This window comes from Schistocerca nitens, chromosome 3, assembly GCF_023898315.1.
Source record: "Schistocerca nitens isolate TAMUIC-IGC-003100 chromosome 3, iqSchNite1.1, whole genome shotgun sequence".
Taxonomy (NCBI): domain Eukaryota; kingdom Metazoa; phylum Arthropoda; class Insecta; order Orthoptera; family Acrididae; genus Schistocerca; species Schistocerca nitens.
In genome coordinates this window covers 363,013,417-363,035,662 of record NC_064616.1, presented here as the reverse complement: position 1 = coordinate 363,035,662, position 22,246 = coordinate 363,013,417, and the positions used below count along the sequence as shown (strand labels likewise).

The window sequence follows — 22,246 nt, the reverse complement described above, 5'->3', positions numbered from 1 at the left end:
TATAAACTGTTGAATGTGATGAAGTATTAGATCGAGGACGATCAAAGCATTTTATATCACATGGAGCACTGTAAAACAACTGCACAAATAAAATCTTTAATGTAAAAGAAAATTCTACGTTTTAGAATCTTCACGCTAATTTGGTGTTTCATCGGACTGGGATTGTACAGACGCCAGTATCTCGCAACAATTAAATATCAAGTTTAAAATTTCTTGAAGTGATGCGGAAGTGCTTCGGTCTCTCTAGGAATATCCGAAGCGCTTCGCTGCAAAAACTTGGAGGCCGAGACAAGAGACAACGTAAACTTTCGTGTTCTTTTACAGGGATTTTTTAACGTTAAAACACGCACGAAATGGAATGAATAGTAGTGGCGAACTACACATAGGTAAATGTACCGAATCTACCTGTCGAAGGTAACGGTTGTTATAAAGATGGAGTGTGTTACGGTGACCGTCTGAGCACGTACCTGTAGGCGAGGCTGAGGAGCAGACGTGCGGTAGCGGCGCACTGCACTTGGCAAACTGGCAGTGGGTCTGGCGGCGCCACAGTTTTATAAGTGTGGTGGCCAACGGTGTCTGCAGGTGAGGCGCGCCGCCATTGGCCGCGGCTGCGGCGGCCGCGTCATGGTCACTGCTCCCTGCTGCCGCCGCTGCTGCTCCATTGTTGGCTGCGAGTGGGAGGCCGTGGGCGAGATGCAGCTCCATCCTGCGTCTTTCATCTCATTGTTTACTCCATTAATACTGCCTCTTCCAAAAGAACATTCCTAGTACAAGCACTTGGATGTGTCAATGAAAACAGAATGTAATACACAATACGTCTGCAAGTTTGATTAGCCCTGCTACAAGTCCGGAAAAAAATACAGTTTTCAAAAAATCAATATGCGCTACAATTTCTGGAAACTACATTACAGAGAAAGGTACATGTGACATGAACTTTATATCACAAGTAGCATTTGTAGATTTAGACATAACTTGTGATAATGTTTTTTTATTGACTTTGATCATTCACTCAACACGCCAAATCTATTTTGGAATATTCACTACATCATTAGATGTAACTGGGAAGCCAATCGTGTATACGGCACCTAATCAAAAGATTCCGGACACCCAATGTGGAAGTGACCACTATAAGTCGCGAAAGGCGGACCCGCCAGTATAAGAAGAGGGGCGGTTGGGGTAGTGTTGTACTGTAAGTAGTTTTTTTAATTTTTTTTATTTTTTAGCACTATGGGACTTAACATCTCAGGTCATCAGTCCCCTAGAACTTAGAACTACTTAAACCTAACTAACCTAAAGTCATCACACACATCCATACCCGAGGCAGGATTCGAACCTGCGACCGTAGCGGTCGCGCGGTTTCAGACTGTAGAGCCTAGAACCGCTCGGCCACTCCGGCCGGCCCAGTCGGATATCACATTACTTCCTCCGCATACGTCTCGCGAAATGACTGCAACGAGAAAATTTGATATATCAGAAGCTAATATGGATGTTTACCGACATTCTTTCTCCCCAGGCAACATTCGCGAATGGCGCAGGGGAGGGGAGCTCAGAGAGTGGTATGAAAAGTATAGAGTATAGATGTAGATGTAGATGTGACAGTGTTGCGTAGTCAACGCGATCCATACCGTCAAGGCTGGTTCTACGCTTGTATGAAGGTGACAAATGCAAACTGGCAACGTTTGTTCCCATCAGAACTTCCACATAGGCACATCGATCATGATGCTGTACCTAAAACCGGCACTCTCATGACAAGACGACGTGGTGCCATTCTTGTGTACAGTGTTATCGGTTTGTGCACCACTGTCGGGAGCCTCCCTATGGTACCGCGTCAAGGGAAGCCGCAACAGTGTTCGCCGGACTGACAGTCCGTGATTTTCCAAGTATCGCCGCACTCTCAGTGTGGATAATTGTCTTGCTGCAGAGTCATCTCCTGACTCAAAGTACGTGTCGTGCCTATATGATTTCCCACAGTAGGATGAACAAAGCGTCTGTCCTATCGGGTGCTAGTCGTACAGGACCGTGAAGATCCTACAGGGCGTTGGGTATGAGCTTCATGAACTCGTCGAAAAAGCGAAGGAAGATCGATTCTTTATATCAGGTCGTGAACTCATCGAGTCCATATTCGCATGACAGTCGTGGGAGCTCGAACAATGTGAACAGTTTTGTCACAGAACGATAAACTGCCGTCTCGATACAGTACGAAGCTGCCTCTGTCGAATTCCAACACATACTGGTAGATGTTTCTCATTCTTACACGATTCATAACAACTGATATTAAAATGAGATTTATGAATAAGAAACCCGCTGCTTAATGTTTCCTTACATACAGAATGTACACTCTAGGGCTAAAGAAACTGGCACACCTGCCTAATATCGTGTAGAGCCCCTGCGAGTATGTAGAAGTGCCGCATCACGACGTGGCATGGACTCCACTAATGTCTGAAGTAGTGCTGGAGGGAATTGACATCATAAATCCTGCAGGGCTGTTCATAAATCCGTAAGAGTACAAAGGGGTGGAGATCTCTTCTTAACAGCACGTTGCAAGGCATTCAAGATATGCTCAATAATGTTTATGTCTGGGAAATCTGGTGAGAGCGGAAGTGTTTAAACTCAGAAGAGTGTTCCTGTAGCCACTCTGTAGCAATTCTGTTCGTGTGGGGTGTCGCATTGTCCTGCTGGAATTGCCCCAAGTCCGTCCGCATGCACAATGGGCATGAATGGATGCAGGTGAACAGCCATGGTGCTTACGTAGGTGACACCTATCAGAGTCGTATCTAGACGTATTAGAGGTCCCATATCACTCCAACTGCACTCGGGGCCACACCATTACAGAGCCTCCATCAGCTTGAACAGTCCCTTGTTGACATGTAGGGTCCATGGATTCATGAGATTGTCTCCGTACCTATGCACGTCCATTCGCTCGATACAATTTGAAACGAGACACATCCGGCCAGGCAAAATGTTTCCAGTCATCAACATTCGTGAGGACGACGGTTCAATCCCGCGTCCGGCCATTCTGATTTAGGTTTTCCGTGATTTCCGTAAATCGCTCCAGGCAAATGCCGGGATGGCTCCTCTGAAAGGGCACGGCCGACTTCCTTCCCCGTCCTTCCCTAATCCGCTAAGACCGATGACCTCGCTGTCTGGTCTTCTTTCCCCCAAACAACCCAAAATGGCTCTGAGCACTATAGGACTTAACATCTATGGTCATCAGGCCCCTAGAACTTAGAACTACTTAAACCTAACTAACCTAAGGACATCACACAACACCCAGTCAAACAACCCAAAACCCAGTCATCAACAGTCCCATACCGGTATTGACGGGCCCAAGCGAAGCATGCAGCTTGGTGTCGTGCATGCAGTCCTCAAGGGGACACTAGTGGACCATCGGCTCCGAAAGCCCATATCGATGATGTTTCGTTGAATGGTTCGCACGCTGACACTTGTTCGTGGCCCAGCATTGAAATCTGCGGCAAATTGCGGAAGGGTTGCACTTCTGTCAGGTTGAACGATTCTCTTCAGTCGTCGTACGTCCCGTTCTCGCTGGTCTTTTTCCGATATAGGAGATTTGATGTTTTACCGGATTTCTGATATTCACGGTACACTCGTGAAATGGTCGTACGGGAAAATCCCCACTTCATCGCTATCTCGGAGATGCTGTGTACCATCGCTAGTGCGCCTACTATAATACCACGTTCAAACTCACTTAAATCTTGATAACCTGCTGTTATAGCAGCACTAACCGATCTAACAACTGCGCCAGACACTTGTTGTCTTATATAGGCCTTGCCGACCGCAGCGCCGTATTCTGCCTGTTTCAGTATCTCTGTGTTTGAATATTCATGCCTATATCAGTTTCTTTGGTCCTTCGGTGTATATTGCATTAATCCTACATACTTTGTAATGCTCATCATATGCCTCTCCAAGCATGTAGTAAACTTCATGCTAATTTTCGTTTTTTACATCCTGCTCTCATGGAACTGCAATGTTAATCACCACCAGTGTACATACTTAAGACACAAATATGAGCTTCAAAATTATATTATCTCCATTTTGTGCGTCAGATTATGTACCTCTTTCGGAATTCACTTCTATAAATCATTGTGGAAAATGATCAAAGAGTGAATAAATATTATTCTTATGAGACATCATTTAGGTAGTGGGAAATTAGGAAATGGAAGAGGAGTCAGGCAATGATGTTCCAGATCACCAAAACAGGTCTAGAGGAAGTTTACAGATATTTAAAAATTGAAAAGAAAGAAGGTTCAAATGGCTCTGAGCACTATGGGACTCAACTGCTGTGGTCATAAGTCCCCTAGAACTTAGAACTACTTAAACCTAACTAACCTAAGGACAGCACACAACACCCAGCCATCACGAGGCAGAGAAAATCCCTGACCCCGCCGGGAATCGAACCCGGGAACCCGGGCGTGGGAAGCGAGAACGTTACCGCACGACCACGAGATGCGGGCAAAAGAAAGAAGGAATGCATGTTATTTAATATGCCCGAACCAATTTCGTTTTGGTGACCTTATAATGGCCACGTCTAGTGTAGGTAAACTTCTGAAACTAATGGAAGGACTTAATGGAGCTAAAACAAATGTGGGCATGAAACTCAATTACAATAATATGAAGATAATGTATAAGAGACGACTGAAAAGTTTCTGTTTGAGGGAATTGTTGCAGCATATACGCAATCCCTGATGCCAGTATACAAGCACCGAATGTAGGCAAGGAATTAGTGTGGCATTCCCGCCTTTCTGAAGAGCGTGTGGTAAATGTGGAGATGTGAGCTGTGGCGATGTTATTACTAAATGCGTCCAAACAGGCCCAATGTACTGTTATTATTTTGTTTGCTGCCAAAGGACAGACACTGGTAGACAGTCATCGGAGAATGAAGAATGTGTATGGGGGAGCATGTCAATCGAATACCACAGCTGGGGAACGGTGCACCTGCTTCCTTGCTAGGTCGGGATTCGACACGAGACACTGGTCGATCTTAGAGGCCAGCCTCATCCATTACAGACAAGAGGGAGACACTGGAGCACCAGCCCTGTAATCCTGATCTCTTCCCATGCAATTATCACCTCTTCAGTCCCTTAGAAAAGGCCTCGAAGAGACGACGATTCTTGTTGGATGAAAATGTGCAGCTTGACGGACTTCTTCACACAGCAGGACACTGTGTTTTACCAAACGGGTATCTTCAACCTGGTGCATCGGTGGGATGATTGCCTCGATGCTCATGGCTTTTTTGCCTGATTAGTATATCAATTCTGGATTGTATGGCCTTCGGACGGAGATTTTTTGATGGTACCTTGAATAATCGACACATAGAAAAGGAACTAGAACAAATGAATAACGAGGTCATAGAACTGTAATATAAGGCTGGTTTATTTATCGCAATGGAAGACAGTGACTGGATATACAGTAAGAAGAGTGAACATAAAAACAAAAATTGCCTAGAGTGCTTTTTGTAAACGAAATAGAGCTTTCACAACTAAAATTTCTGATGTGCTAGAAATGTATTAGCAGTTTTTACTTATGACCAAAGCCATTCAAAAAGTGAAAGTTGCCGAGTGGGGCATGGAGAGATGCATGATATAAATTAGTAGAAGAGACAGGAAACAAACGTGTGAGAGCAGCGCGGGATTAGCCGAGCGGTCTACGGTGCTGCAGTCACGGACTGTGCGGCTGGTCCCGGCGGAGGTTCGAGTCCTCCCTCGGGCATGGGTGTGTGTGTTTGCCCTTAGGATAATTTAGCTTAAGTAGTGTGTAAGCTTAAGGACTGATGACCTTAGCAGTTAAGTCCCATAAGATTTCACACACATTTGAACATTTTGAACAAACGGGTGAGAAAAAAACAACTAGAGTGAAGGAAGTAATCACGACTATAATAAAAATAATTTAGCCAGATGAATGGAAGGAAAATGGAACACGCTATTTCGTGGATGGGGTCCAAGGGACAAGAAAAGACCGAGATGATGAGTTAAAGGAAGGTGAGTGGATGACATCATGAAGAATTCGGTATCAACATGTATGCATATTGCTAAAGACTAAAATGTATATAGAAGTCTGGATGAGACCTTTATTAGCAGTATGTGTCCAATGCCTGATGCATATGGTGATGGTGATATACAATATTTGATCAAAAGTATCCAGATACCAATTAGTAGACAATAATATGCTGTGTGTCTACCCTTCGCCTTTATGACGGCTTGAGTTCTGCTGTGGGCACTTTCAGTGAAGTGTCTAAATGTCTGTGGAGGATGTCAGCTCATTCTTGCACAAGAGCCAAAAGCAGAGAAGGTAGTCATGTTGCACATTGGTGTCCAGAACAAAGTCGATGTTCTAACTCATTCCAAAGGCATTCCATTGGTTTCAGTTCAGTTATTGTCAGCAAACCATTGCCCACAGATGATGCTTTATGACAGGATGCACTGTCATTTTTGTGTACATAGCTCAAGAGATACTACTACAAGAGGCCGCCATTACGCAAGCACAGTCACTCACGTGGCACCTTCTCAGCTCCACGCAGCCACCTCCACCTGTCGCTCTTTGGGACCACTTTCTGCTTCCGCCACCCCATCCATCAGTGCATCGTACTGGTCCGGTGCTAGTGTTACCAGCTGCCGGAGAGAGCATTGTCAACTGGTGGAGTACTTTTCTTCGACCTAGAATGGACAGAGATGGAGATCCTTCCTCCTACAGGTAGAAAAGAGGACATGCCACAGACATTCTCAGTTCAGGCCCTGCAACGCCAGAGATACACATACTTTCTGCAGTTCGTCGAGTACTGGAAATGCCAACGTTTTATACAGCTACGCTACAGAACACAGTTTCGCAAATTCCGTTCAGAAGATTACATTTCGACTTAGCAGTTACTATTTACAGAGAACAAAGAAACAGTCGAACAAGTGTCTACATAATTACCTTCAGTCATAATGACAATATCACAGACTGCCAAGAGACAGCCAAGTTAGTTAGATTTCATTGCATGAGGTACAGTACATCAAGTGGCAAACATTAAAATGTTACTAATGTTAACTAAAGTTTTGTAACAAACTCTTAATAACTGTATTGATTACTTCTTACTGTGTTGCTACATTTCAGTGCCACCGTGTCAAGCAGGTGATGAATGAGTAATAACTAGCATGCGAACTGCCACCCATTATATTGAACCATTGTAGGAGTTAACTTTTTTGCTACTGCAGATGTTTGGGCTGAATCGATATTAACATACAGTCACAACATTCCAACAGTCATGCTAATACATTCCTCAACTATACGATACAGAAATGTGTGGCTCATTAGGAGCTGCTCGACCATTGTACCCTGTGTTTTTTGGCTCCCGGTGCATACTCACTGTGCCAGCTGGTCTGCTGGCAGTACTTTGGAACTCAAGAGTGATTCCATCCGGTGATTTCATGCAATGCAGTTCTCGACAGTCCCTGTCCATCGGTAAATGAGGTCTGCGTGGTCTTGAATTAGCTGTGGTTGTTCCTTCGTGTTCCCACCTCACAATCCTGTCACCAACAATTAACTTGCGCAGTGTTAGATGTGTTGAAATGTTCCAGATGTATTTCTTACTCAGATGACATTCAATGACTAATCTACGTTCGACATTATGAGCTGTCCTGATCGACCTGTTGCTGCCTCTCTACTGAGACGCAATACAACCTGCCTCCTTTTGCAATGGCAAGCTCACCTCTGATGACACGCTGTGGTCAATTCTGCGTTAAAAGAGGTGTTCAGATACTTTTAATCAGATAGTGTATATAAATTTTGTAACATATTTAATTGACATTCGTTGTTTCTATTTACAGTGCATACATAACAGTAATAAACTCGACCTAGGAATTTTAACTAACAGCAGTGTGCAATGGGCTAGATTTTCTCATATTAACCGAATTTTCTCTATTGTTATGATTGAAGAAGTAGCGTAAGAGTTGCCGCGTCGATGTAATCTCCGCTGTTTCCGTGACGGATCATTCAAGACAATGGTGCGTCGAATCCATACTTCCTGCTGCAAGACTCTTTGCATGATTGTTGTCACAAGGTACCCTATACATCACCGTACGATCGAATGGTGAAAGCACTTAACTTCTGTTCAACTTATTTACAGTAAAAATTTTTCATGGATGATGCCATCCTCAACGAATTTAGGATATTGTTGTCTTTGTTTCCTGAAAAGTTATTCGAACATCATTCAAAATCAACTTTAAGTCTGTTGAGGACTAACATTTTACAGTCAGTCTCGCAAGGATTGTGGTATTACTATAGAAATAATTTATTCAGCTGCGCGCATTACCTTTGCTTATTTATAAACTAGATACACACAGCTGGTACTCACTACTCTCACTCCCCAGTGTGAATTAACTTGTTTCTCTTATTCTTTTCATCGGTACCGAACGAGATGGCTCAGTGTTTAGGACGCTGGAGTCGCATCCGGGAGGACGACGCTTCAAATCCCCATCCGCCCATCCAGCTTTAGGTTTCTCGTGATGTTCCTAAATCATTTAAGCGAAATGCCGCGTTAATTGCTTTGAAAGGTGACAGCCGATTGCCTTTCCCATACTTCTCATACGCGTCTCTAATGACCTCGTTGTCAACGATCTTCCATCCTTCCTTCCTTCTTTTCACAAAGTCGAAAGAATATCTGCTGTCATTTTCCGTGCATACTTGACGATCAGTAAAACATAAAATTTCGGTACACGACACAATTACTTCACGGACGGAAAGGAATTGTATTATTAGTTGGTTCGAATATGTTTTGAGAAGTGTCGACTGTCTCGCTTTGACCCCGAGGTCAGGTTATTTAATCATAACTCCAGTACCACAAATGTGAGCACTTTTGCTCTCATCTATACTCTGTTCGTCATAAGAATAAACCTGATGTAAACAAACACAAACGCGATGACTGGTCAGAAGATGTAACGAACGTACACTGGCGTTGTTACGCTCTTGGAAGTAGGTCCTACTTATGTAATAGATATCTTATTACTAAGTTACGTTAAATGAAACTTTAAGATATTCTAATGTATTAACAGCCATCAATGTTTTTTTAAATCAGGCTTTAGCTATGTAATTTTTGTTTCAAAAATCGTGCACAGTCACAGTCTCTGTACCGTTGTGCTCCGATTGTCGCGCTGTTAATACGCACTACCGGAAGTGGCTGAGACTGCTTCCTTTTCCGTAGTGAAACACGCTTGTGAAACACTGTTAAAAAGGCCGAAAAATAGGTTGATCTTAATGTTTTTGATAAATTTACAGAAAAAATCGATTTGAAGATTTCCGAGGGAATGTGTTTGATACAGTGGAGATACGAATGCACACTGGATGTACTGCGGAATCGGTAGCGTAGTGGATTGATAATCCGATGCAGTTCATGGATCATTAGTTCAAAGCTCGCCCACATTTTCCTTTTTTTCGTTCAATTTGAAGTACCTACATCTCGTGATTGTAAAATACATCATCATTTTTTTAGGAGTAATGCACGTCTTCATGTTTGTAATTACATATTGGACGCGAGATTCTTAATTATCGTTATTTAATGTAAGATTGTTAATACAGGTTGTCTAAATAAAAAAAAAGATAACAGTTTAATTTTTAGGGCAAAAATGAAAAACGAAATACTGTTTGTTCGGACTATGTCAATTGTTTTATACCAGAGGTGTATTGTCACACGAACCAGAGTGAGAAGTGTCGTAGAAACATGAAAAATAATTATTTTCATAGCGTCGAGCACACCATACAGATCCTATATTTTTACATTTGCCACTGTACCATTATAACATGAACCCTACAAAACTGATGTGGAGCCAAGTTTAGCGATTTGTCGCGGGAAATAACAAGACAGTTAAGCTGCTAAACGTTCTGGAACTAACGTACGCAGCTTTTTCACATGTTACTGCCGAACACTGGCGGGATATAGAATGGCATGTCATAAAAGAAGAGGAGACAATGCCTAGGTGGCTTCGTGGATTCTTTTGTTGATCGGATTCGGATAAGGAAGGAGCTAAAAGATCACCAGACGACTGACTGTTATTAATATCTTCAGTGGCTTCAGTATTCAACAATACCGTGAAATCCCTGCAGTCTGATTTTGCATCACACATAGCTCACTCAGAAAATTACCCTGTGTTTAAGTTAGGAATTTCCGTCGTTCTTGTCTGTAATTAGAATATTCTATTAGGTGAGCATTTTATGCTTTCCGTGTGGTCACCTAGGAAGCGTACGGTAGTGCTGGAGTTTTGCCGAATGTTATTTTATTCTCTTTAAAAATTAAATATCATTCGAAGCTATATTATTTCTCTTGCGTCGAGTTGCTCACGACATTGCAGTTTAGTTGGACCGGCTGGCTGGCCAGTTCTGTCTAAGTTAAATGCGCCGGTAAAGATGTTGTAAAAACGTATCGTTCTGGTCGTACTTGACTGTACTGGATGTAGCTTTGCTTCCGGTCCACGTTAAAGGAAACCCAATGAGATTCAAGCAAACGCGGAAGAATACATAGTGTATGTTTACATCAGGTCTATTCTTATGATGAACACATTATAGCATTCATAAAAATTCCTGATCTGATCGCTGGACAGTAAATTGCACAACGTAGACAGTCTCCACTTAAACTATGAACTGGTTCCTTTCAGCATGCTTTAATCTCTGAAAACAGAACTCACGAGACTTAAATAAACATAGACCACTAGTTTTTGCGTAAACCATAAAGTTTTTTCACTCTAACATACCTCAACAAGTCCGTTCTCTTGAACAAAACCTTATCCAGGTTTTTATTAACTCTACAACCTAACACAGGGATCTCGGTGAAAACTGACAAGCTCAGGTAATATCACAATACTCTTCTTTGAAAAACAGACCTGCTAAAAACCTACTGTCCGCCCCTCGCAGGACATCTGACTTCTCCACTATACGTCACGCAAAACCGTGACGGACTTCTCGGAAAAAAAAACCCGGTCAGAATAACTAATCGGTACCACCTGTTTCTAGTAGGCGCGTAATCAGTTTAATGTAGAGGTTAGTGTCATTGATACAGGGGAGGCAGATATGGTCCCCGACAACTTCCCGAATTTTTGGGTTGTGGTAGTATGCAAAGGGGTTCGAACGTCTTATGAGATCACATGAGAGACTCTTAAACGAGGAATCGATGATATCAATACTAATGGAAAATGGAAATGAGCGTTTGGCGTCATTGGCTGGGAGGCCCCTTACGGGGCAGGTCCGGCCGCCTTGGTGCAGGTCTTATTACATTCGACTCCACATTGGGCGACCTGCGCGCCGCATGGGGATGAAATGATGATGAAGACAACACAACACTCAGTCCCTGAGCGGAGAAAATCCCCGACCCAGCTGGGAATCGAACGTGGGCCCGTAGGACGGCAATCCGTCACGCTGACCACTCAGCTATCAGGGCGGGGACATCAATACTAATACACTGGCTAAAATGAATGGAGATCATATATTCACAACACATTCGTCATGACTTGTTGAGACATTGCGCCGTCAAGGTAAATGATGAAAATGTACTTTGGAAATCCCATTGTTAATTTTGGAAAGCCTTTAGAGATATTTGCACACAGTTATCTTTGTAATAATGCAATTGTTCATCTTTGAATGTGGTGGTTGTCAGGCCCGATAATCGACCACACATTAAACTATGATTCTTCAGTTTTTGCCGGAGTGTATCATTCATGGAAGGTTCTCGGTCCAAAAACCGAATCGTTGTCTGCCACAATGATTCGGCTGATAGATCGTGAACTTTTCGTAGATCTGATTTTCTTTTTTCCCTCAATCAGTAGTTTCTTTTGGAAGACAACGACAGCCTCAGTTCCTACACTCCATCTCTAACGACTGCTCTGCCAACGTGGAAGGCTGAACTTATGGAAAAATAATCTTCCTAACTGGTTTTATTTTCTGCTTTTACTGCCAAATTAAAGCCGAATTTCTAATGTATTCCTTAACAGTCATCACTGTGTTATTCAGTTTTGGTCGAAATCTCTGTAGCGAAACTAGCGAACACCTCAGGTAAAACATCATTTTTATCTGGCAAGATACCTGAATTGTTCGGCAATAATCCTACATTCATCTTATACATGTTAGGGAAGCCATGAATACAATTTAAAGAACGATGGAAACACTGGGATGTGAGCTTGACCAATATACAATTACTACTTTGCAGCAAAATCAACCACTTACGTGGTAACTATTAGTGAGAGCAGTCTACCGTGATTTCATCTTATTACTGGGTCATAAGGGAATCAATAAATTTATTATTAATTTCAAGAATTGTAATTTTTGTAACAGTTTGAGCTAATTTAATGTCATTCATAAGGAATTTCATGCTTCTGCGTTGCTTTGTGTTACAACCAGAATCAATGTGGTTGTTTTTTTTTAGAAATATTTGCGGGGTAGATTTCACGCATATGACTAATCCGACTAAAAACTAGTGCTAATATAAGACCAAGCAATCCGTATAACACGCCTTTGACGAAATTTTCCTTAGTTCTTTTGATGTGCTACACTTAATATACATAAAGCCATTGAACAAAATAAAAAAAAATGAGTACCTTTAGAGTTTCATTCCTTCGGGATGCAGAAGGGAACGACCGCCTGGAAAAATTGTTCCAATGCTGTGCGGTTTGTGCATTATATTACAATAGGGTACAGAGTACACTGCCCAGGCACATTAATGTGACCACCTGTCAAAAGCCTGAACAACAACCGGTTGGAGGAAGCGAGTCATTGAGGTTCTGGGAGGTACCGACAGTGAAAGGAGCCGTGGCAACTCCAGTGCAATGCCCAGCTGCACTAGACTTCTCGTCTGAGTATCCAAGGAGCGAACAGACAGATAGATGTGGTCCCACAAATTCCCAATTGAGTTTAAATTCGGGTAGTTTAGTACCCAGGGGATTATGGTAAACTCATCCTAGCGCTCTTCGATCCATGTACGTACACTGTGTGTTGTGTGACACGTTGCTTTGTCCTCCTAGTAGATGCCATCGCAATGAGAAAATACGGACTGCATGTAACGATGGACATGGTTGCCAAGGATAGACGCATACTTGTGTTGATTCATTGTGCCTTCCAGAATGGGAAAATCTCTCAGGGAATATCAAGAAAACGTTCCCCGACCATAATGCTCCCTCCTCCAGCTGGATCCTTCCAACGACTGTTGCTGGGCCGTACATGACAACGGCCATCTGTTCGATGGAACGTAAACCGTGATTCGTGTGAAAAGGCCACCTGTCGCCACTCAGTGGACTCCCAGTTGCGATACTGACGCGCAATTCCAGTCTTCGTCGCTGATGAACAGCAGTCAGGAAGGGTGCATGAACCAAGCACCAGCTGCGGAGGCCACACGCAGCAACGTTCGTTGAACGGTCATAGAGGAGACGATTTTGGTAGCTTCTTGATTCATCTGGACAGGCAGTTACGTCTTTTCACCCGTACTCATCTCCGAATCTGTCGTTCACCCCTGTCTGCACCACAGCTGCCTCAGCGCCGATTTTGGATAGCGCTATTTTGCCATGCACAGTATACTTTGACCACGACGACACGCAAACGGTTTACAAACTTTGCCATTTCGGGAGTACTTCCATCCATGGCGCAAAAGCCAATGACCATGCCCTTTTGGACGTCAGATAAATCGCTCCGTTTCTACAGTACGACAACGAATAAACTATTTTCCGCGTCCCCCGACACGCTTTAGCATCCTCCACTGCTAGTAGTGGCAGTTGCTATCTGTAAGTGGTTACTGCATGTTGACATCGAACATAGTTGGTGGTCACATTGATGTGATAATGAGGCTGGACCGTGTATAGACGGATAAAATTTTGGTGACTTTGACTCTAATGCCATTTTTTTCTTAGATATATCATCGCTACGAATTTTCTGCATCTCAAGTGGAATGTTACCTATAATTACGAAGTTATGAAATTACCAGCCAATGCTGATTAAGGAATATCAGTTTCTCTCATAGAAATAGGGAATGGTTATTACGGAACTTGAATTTGATGTAGATACAAATCGACTGGGACAGTACTTCGCTTAATAGCTTTAGAAAGGTGCTTGCAAAGATCTGCTATGTGAACTCATTTCTTGTCTCCGATGCATCGGTTTTGGCCTCTACCCTCAGCGGCCATAGCATTATGACCATCTGCTTAATATCGTGTTGATCTACCGCTGGAACGCAATACAGCAGCGATTCTGAGCGGCATGAATTCAGCAAGTCCTGATTGGCTTCTGGAGGTATGTGGCATGTGGCACCAAATATCTAAGCGTAGGTATTGCAATTTGGTTTGTTGGTGAAGAGCTGACGCTAGATAGCGTCCCATATTTGGACCATCCGATTCAGATCAGGAGAATTTGGAGTCCAAGACAACAACGTGAGTTTACTATCATGTTCCTCAAACCACTGTTACACGAGTCTGGTCTTGTGACAGGGAAAGTTGTCCTCCTGGAAGATTGCATCGCTGTCGCGGAAGACATCAAAGTATGAAGGGATGCAGCTGGTCTGCAATAAAGTTCAAGTAGCCCATAGGTATCATGGTGCCTTATATCTCATGGAAACCCAAATGAGTATCGCCCATAGCATAATAATGTCCTCACTGGCCTGCACCTGTGGCACAGTTGGATAATGGCGTATCAGGACACTACCATCGACCTGATGTAAGAAGAAACGTGGTTCATCCGACCAGACGACACGTTTCCATTGATCCACGACTCTTATTCAGTGATCGTGTGTCCATTACAATCATAACTTATGATGTTATTGAGTCAACATGGGAACACGGAGGCGTCGTCTGCTGTGGAGCGCAATGTTCAACAATGTGCGCTGAATGGTATTGTCCGGAACACTTGTCCCTGTATCAGTATTGTATTCTGTCGTCAGATCTGCCACTGATCAACGCCTATCCTGCTTTACAGAGAGGGCAAGCCTTAGACCCTTATTCCCTGTGTTGAGCCGTGGATATACAACACTTTGTCCCATAGTCGTGGTTTCACTGCTCCTTCAACTATTTTCCGTAGATACTCACGACAGTAGCAAACGAACAGCTGACCATTCTCGGCCTACGAGTTGCTCGTTCCCAGGCGCTGGCCACAGCAATCTTCCCTTCGTCAAAGTCGCTTATGTCGGTGGATTTCCACATTTTCAGCCCGATCGTTGCTATATTGAGTTCCTCTTTGTTCTGTTCTGCTTATATAATTTTATTACCGCGCCACATATCTGCAACGCCACCAGGTAGCATTCTCGTGGGTGGTAGGTGTCGTAATGCATTGGTTCACGTGTGTATGGGGCACTATTACTGTTTATAAACGACATTAAGCCTGGGCCCTTCCAATGGATGCTCGACAGTTAAGCAATACTTCTCAACGTTTTTTTTACTCTGATCTGAAGCGAAGAATGGTAACCTCTCTGATTAATGGTGTCAACATTCTCTCCTCTCCGACACCACGACACTGTTTTTTTATCGAGTTGTGGAGGGGCTTCGCCCTCCTAAAAAGAACCTACACGTGTGCTGTGATACACTAGTAGCCACTTCCTTCGTGCAGTTCGCTCCTCACCTATCAAAAGGAAACTTCTTAGCAGGGCAAAATTGTGCGCCGAACTCGGGAGTTTGCCTTTCCCGGCCAATGCTCTTCTGGACTGAGCTATCCAAGAACGACTGACAGCACGCCTTTAAAGCTTTACTTCCTCCAGTATCTTTGTCCCTCTTCCCAAATTTCACAGAAGTTCCCTCTAAATTATTTTGATTAGCTGGGTGAGTCAGAGCAGCCGCAATATACCAGACGTATCGAGCAGTAGCTCTCTTTGAGCCCCATCCACCTATTTAGACCGATGCTTGCAGTATCTTCGTATCTAGAAAGTATTGAGGAGGTCGAAGTCGCGACCAGTGCGATAGCTAACCTGTAATTGAAGCGACTAGTACTCCTGGAAGAACGAATATTGCGAAAAAATGGCTTAACCACCGCCTGGGAGTTAGTTTCCATAACGAATCATTCACTCTGCAGTGGGGTGTGCGCTGTTATGAAACTTCCTGACAGACTGATGCTGAGAAGTCCACATTAAGATGAATATGCAATTCTCCAACAAACTTCAGGGGTTGAAAAGTCCACCTCCAAGATCGTCACAAAATTGTATGCTCCTCTGATTTTTCCTCCACTGGCACCAAACTGGACGACGTCGATAGGGCCTGAAAACGATGCTTCAAAACGAGGGAGCAGCTGCCTTCAATTCAGGGAGCTCCCTGCAGCAGATGAGGATGGCGAGCGAGGTGGCGCAGTGGTTAGCACACTGGACTCGCATTCAGGAGGACGACGGTTCAAACCCGCCTCCGGCCATCCTAATTTAGATTTTCCGTGATTTCCCTAAATCGCTTCAGGGACATGCCGGGATGGTTCCTTTGAAAGGGCATCGTTGATTTCCTTCCTTGTCCTTCAGTATTACGATGGGACCAATGACCTCGCTGTTTGGTACCCTCCCCCAAATCAACCAAACTCAGGATGGCGCCTGACGCCAGGCGACAAGCTCATTCAAACTTTCAGAAGCCACGATTTGCAGCAGACAGTACTCAGGGCATTCAATAGCCACCGACAGAACTTCCTCCACAACAACATCCCCTTGCTGTCTACTTGCATTCTCTCGAACTTACAATTACTGATGAATCTCATTTCGTCTACTCCCTAATCACTATAATCCATGAACGTACCGATGCCACTGCTACACCCCTGGCTCTAGCTGGAGAGCTAAACAGCAATCACAATACACAATATAAAACAAGCATTTCACAAAACACGTAACACTGTCCCCAGGCGTGAATTCATAGCCCATCGACACCTAAAAGAATGCACTCTCATGTTACTAGTAACCCTTGCAACTTTTACATTACGATACTCTCCACAGGTTACCATCCCTAACCGCCAAAATCTTACTTTTCCTTAAACCAAACAAATCCCTAATCATATGTCCAGTTACCGCCCCACCAGTTTCACCACAAGTTAAAAAAGAGTGATGGAAGTGTGTCCCATCTTTTCAACTAAACGAAAGGCAGTTACTTTTTTGCCATACATGTTCCGCTTCTTTTATTTATGAAGTATCGCCTTGGTCCATTGATCATGACCAGGCCAAATATCTCAGGAAATAATCGTCAAACGAAAAAACTACAAAGAACGAAACTTGTCTAGCTTCAAGGGGGAAACCAGATGGCGCTATGGTTGGCCCGCTAGATGGCGCTGCCATAGGTCAAACGGATATCAACTGCGTTTTTTAAAATAGGAACCCCAATTTTTTATTATATATTCGTGCAGTACGCAAAGAAATATAAATGTTTTAATTGGACCACTTTTTTCGCTTTGTGATAGATGGCGCTGTAATAGTCACAAACATATGGCTCACAATTTCAGACGTACAGTTGGTAACAGGTAGGTTTTTTAAATTAAAATACAGAACGTAGGTACGTCTGAACATTTTATTTCGGTTGTTCCAATGTGATACATGTACCTTTGTGAACTTGTCATTTCTGAGAACGCATGCTGTTACAGCGTGATTATCTGTAAATTCCACATTAATGCAATAAATACTCATAATGATGTCCGACAACCTCAATGCAGTTGGCAATATGTATAACGACATTGCTCTTAACAGCGAGTTGTTCGCCTTCCGTAATGTTCGCACACGCATTGGCAATGCGCTGACGCATGTTGTCAGGCGTTCTCAGTGGATCACGATAGCAAATATCCTTCAACTTTCACCATAGAAAGAAATCGGAGACGTCAGATCCGGTGAACGTGCGGGCTATGGTAGGGTGCTTCGACGACCAATCCACCTGTCATGAACTATGCTATTCAATACCGCTTCAACCGCACGCGAGCTATGTGCCGGACATCCATCATGTTGGAAGTACATCGCCATTCTGTCATGCAGTGAAACAAGGGGGAAACCAGATGGCGCTATGGTTGGCCCGCTAGAGGGCGCTGCCATAAGGCAAACGGATATCAACTGCGGTTTTTTAAATAGGAACCCCCATTTTTATTACATATTCGTGTAGTACGTAAAGAAATGTGAATGTTTTAGTTGGACCGCTTTTTTCGCTTTGTGATAGATGGCGCTGTAATAGTCACAAACGTATAAGTACGTGGTATCACGTAACACTCCGCCAGTGCGGACGGTGTTTGCATCGTGATACATTACCCTTGTTAAAATGGACCGTTTACCAATTGAGGAAATGGTCGATATCGTGTTGATGTATGGCTATTGTGATCAAAATGCCCAACGGGCGTGTGCTATGTATGCTGCTCAGTATCCTGGACGACATCATCCAAGTGTCCGGACCGTTCGCCGGATAGTTACGTTTTTTAAGGAAACAGGAAGTGTTCAGCCACATGTGAAACGCCAACCACGACCTGTAACAAATGATGATGCCCAAGTAGGTGTTTTAGCTGCTGTCGCGGCTAATCCGCGCATCAGTAGCAGACAAATTGCGCGAGAATTGGGAATCTCAAAAACGTCGGTGTTGAGAATGCTACATCAACATCGACTGCACCCGTACCATATTTCTATGCACTGGTGGATTTTCCGTTGCCCAATAGCGCATATTATGCCGGTTTACGTCACCGCTGTTGGTGAATGACGCTTCGTCGCTAAATAGAACGCGTGCAATAATCTGTCATCGTCCCGTAATTTCTCTTGTGCCCAGTGGCATAACTGTACACGACGTTCAAAGTCGGCGCCATGCAATTCATGGTGATTAGCAAAACGTGAAGCCTGTAATTAGAATTCCTAGTGCCCACTTCATCTGAGAAATACACTTAGATCTACAGCTTAAAGCTCTGAGGAATTAGGAAATTGTCTGGGATTCATAATCAAAAACGATCGTGAAAAAAAAACGTTCTCTATTTTCTGAAAGTCACAGATGAAAAAAAAAGAAACCACACAATCTGACTAACAGAGCAGTTCAGAGTCTAATGCGCTGATGCAACTATAACTGTCCAAATTAAATGTTTAAGTGAATGCTCGCCATAATTTGATGATAATGCTCATCAAACGCCACGCTAAATAATGGTAGAATGTCTGTTCCGCGGCGGCACGTGAAAATACGACATACACAAACTGAAGATCGATAATTAAAGTCATCCCAGAATTAACACTTCACTCGAAAATGATTTCATGGTTACGCGTATCCCAAGTAACTTAATACGGCATCCGAGGCTGTTTATAGCAATGATACCTACGCGACTCCCGACACAGATGGTGTGCTATTCAGCGTCTGGAGAGAACTGGGGCCTCGCTTCCTCGCGCAGCGTTCTTATATATAAAGCCGCGGTGAGGACGGCTAAGGGAACGCCTGATCAAATCGGCTCTCCCGATTAGCCGCTGGGCTAGTAATGCACCACATTAAGTTATTGAATAAATCAGAGCTTCTTTTGCTGATGGCCGATGAAGCTCTCAATTTAAATGTGCATTCAGCACACAGGTAAGTAATCATAATAAAAGTTTGACGTGGCTAAGTTAAATATTTTGGGCGAGAGAATTAATTTAATTACACTGCACGCAGTAGACGAGCTCTGAACTTGCCCTTTGGAGATACGCTATCGCTATAGTTTTATAGTTATTCAAATGAAACTTCTCACATCTTAATGGTTATAGCGGATCTCCATTCTACTTAAATATAAACATCCTAGCCTTAATTATTAGCCTACTTAATCTATCTAGCTTCCTTAATTTTTAAGACAAAAACCAGAAAATTATGAATTTCAACTAAAATCTTAATTTGTGAGATCCAAAGTACTGTTTCTATTAAATTATTATGAAAAAGGAATCTAAATATAAATTTTTAAGTCTCTAGCTCTTTTCTGTTGCGCCAATGATTTTTACAGAAAAACGTCCAAATTTCGAAAATGGTTCAAGTTATCGAACTGATATTCAACACATATTACTTTAGTATTACTCCTGACATGCTAGAACCGTTTCAGGTTATTTGCTTGATTTTGAAAGTATTGCGCAACATTTATGACGTCAGAGCTAGTTACAGCGGACTGGCTGGCGCACAATGGAAAGACTGATGTGAATTTACTACAGCGTGAGTAGGCTGCTTCCCTACAACGCCCGCAGGGCATTTTGATCTCAACACGATATCGACCTTTTCCGCAATTGGTAAACGGTCCATTTTAACAAGGGTAATGGGTTGGTTCAAATGGCTCTGAACACTATGGGACTTAACTGCTGATGTCAACAGTCCCCTAGAACTAAGAACTACTTAAACCTAACTAACCTAAGGACATCCCGATTCGAACCTGCGACCGTAGCGGTCGCGCGGCTCCAGACTGTAGCGCCTAGAACCGCTCGGCCACTCCGGCCGGCACAAGGGTAATGTATCACGAAGCAAATACCGTCCGCACTGGCGGAATATTACGTGATACCACGTACTTATACGTTTGTGACTATTACAGCGCCATCTATCACAAAGCGAAAAAAGTGGTCAACTAAAACATTCATATTTCTTTACGTACTACACGAATATGTAATAAAAAATGGGGGTTCCTATTTAAAGAAACGCAGTTGATATCCGTTTGACCTAACAGAGCGAGGTGGCGCAGTGGTTAGACACTGGACTCGCATTCGGGAGGACGACGGTTCAATCCCGCGTCTGGCCATCCTGATTTAGGTTTTCCGTGATTTCCCTAAATCGCTCCAGGCAAATGCCGGGATGGTTCCTTTCAAAGGGCACGGCCGACTTCCTTCCCCATCCTTCCCTAATCCGATGAGACCGATGACCTCGCTGTCTGGTCTCCTTCCCCAAACCAACCAACCAACCGTTTGACCCATGGCAGCGCCCTCTAGCGGGGCAACCATAACGCCATCTGGTTTCCCACTTCAAGCTAGACGAGTTTCGTTCTTTGTAGTTTTTTTCGTTTGATGCTTATTTCGTGAGATATGTGGCCCGGTCACTTTCGATGGACCACTCTGTATACTGGGTGTTACAAAAAGGTACGGCCAAACTTTCAGGAAACATTCCTCACACACAAATAAAGAAAAGATGTAATGTGGACATGTGTTCGGAAACGCTTAATTTCCATGTTACAGCTCATTTTAGTTTCGTCAGTATGTACTGTACTTCCTCGATTCACCGCCAGTTGGTCCAATTGAAGGAAGGTAATGTTGACTTCGGTGCTTGTGTTGACATGCGACTCATTGCTCTACAGTACTAGCATGAAGCACATCAGCTTCTCAACAACAGATTCGGTGACCGATGGATTGGTAGAGGCGGACCAATTCCATGGCCTCCACGCTCTCCTGACCTCAACCCTCTTGACTTTCATATATGGGGGCATTTGAAAGCTCTTGTCTACGCAACCCTGGTACCAAATGTAGAGACTCTTTGTGTTCGTATTGTGGACGGTTGTGATACAATACGCCATTCTCCAGGGCTGCATCAGCGCATCAGGGATTCCATGCGACGGAGGGTGGATGCATGTATCCTCGCTAGCGGAGGACGTTTTGCACCTTTCCTGTAACAAAGTGTTTGAAGTCACGCTGGTACGTTCTGTTGCTATGTCTTTCCATTGCATGATTAATGCGATTTGAAGAGAAGTAATAAAATGAGCTCTAACATGGAAAGTAAGCGTTTCCGGACACATGTCCACATAACATATTTTCTTTCTTTGTGTGTGAGGAATGTTTCCTGAAAGTTTGGCCGTACCTTTTTGTAACACCCTGTATACAGGGTGACTCACCAAACTCTGCCACCTCAAATATCTCTGGAACAACAATAGATATTGAAAAACGGTTTTCACCAGCATGAACGTACGGCAGGGGCTTAGAAAAGCAAATACTATGCGAAATTTTAAAACGTAAACGAGTACTATTTTCAACACAACCTTGTGTATTTTTAAATGGACACCACCTATTATTTCGTATGCAATCAATAGCATGAAAAATCGCAAAAATGATGGCGTTGGTTACATTGCAATTCGTCAATTACATCCCGAGAAATTGCGAAGCGAAGTTGACGCTTGAAATAAATGAAGCGCACAGCTAGCGCACGTCCTGACACTCAAGCGTGCGCCTCACGCTTCCGGTAATCGTGATGTGATTGACGTACTACGTCAGTGGAGTGTTAGTGTATGGTGTGGGATTGTATGACAACACATCATTGCCCATATTTCATTGATGGCACTCCTAAAGGGGGATAGTTTAGCCCCTTCCTGAGCTGTACGCTACTTGAATCCGTCCATCTCT

General features: G+C 43.5%; 1 protein-coding gene across 1 annotated transcript in view; it reads right to left on the bottom strand.

Moving 5' to 3' along the window:
• LOC126249599 (uncharacterized) overlaps positions 1-521 on the bottom strand; it is a 129,445-nt gene extending 128,924 nt beyond the window's left edge. Inside the window, exon 1 of the mRNA XM_049951260.1 lies at positions 468-521. The gene's annotated coding sequence lies outside the window, so the exon portion shown is untranslated. The remainder of the gene's footprint in view (positions 1-467) is intronic.
• Between the last annotated feature and the right edge of the window lie 21,725 nt (positions 522-22,246).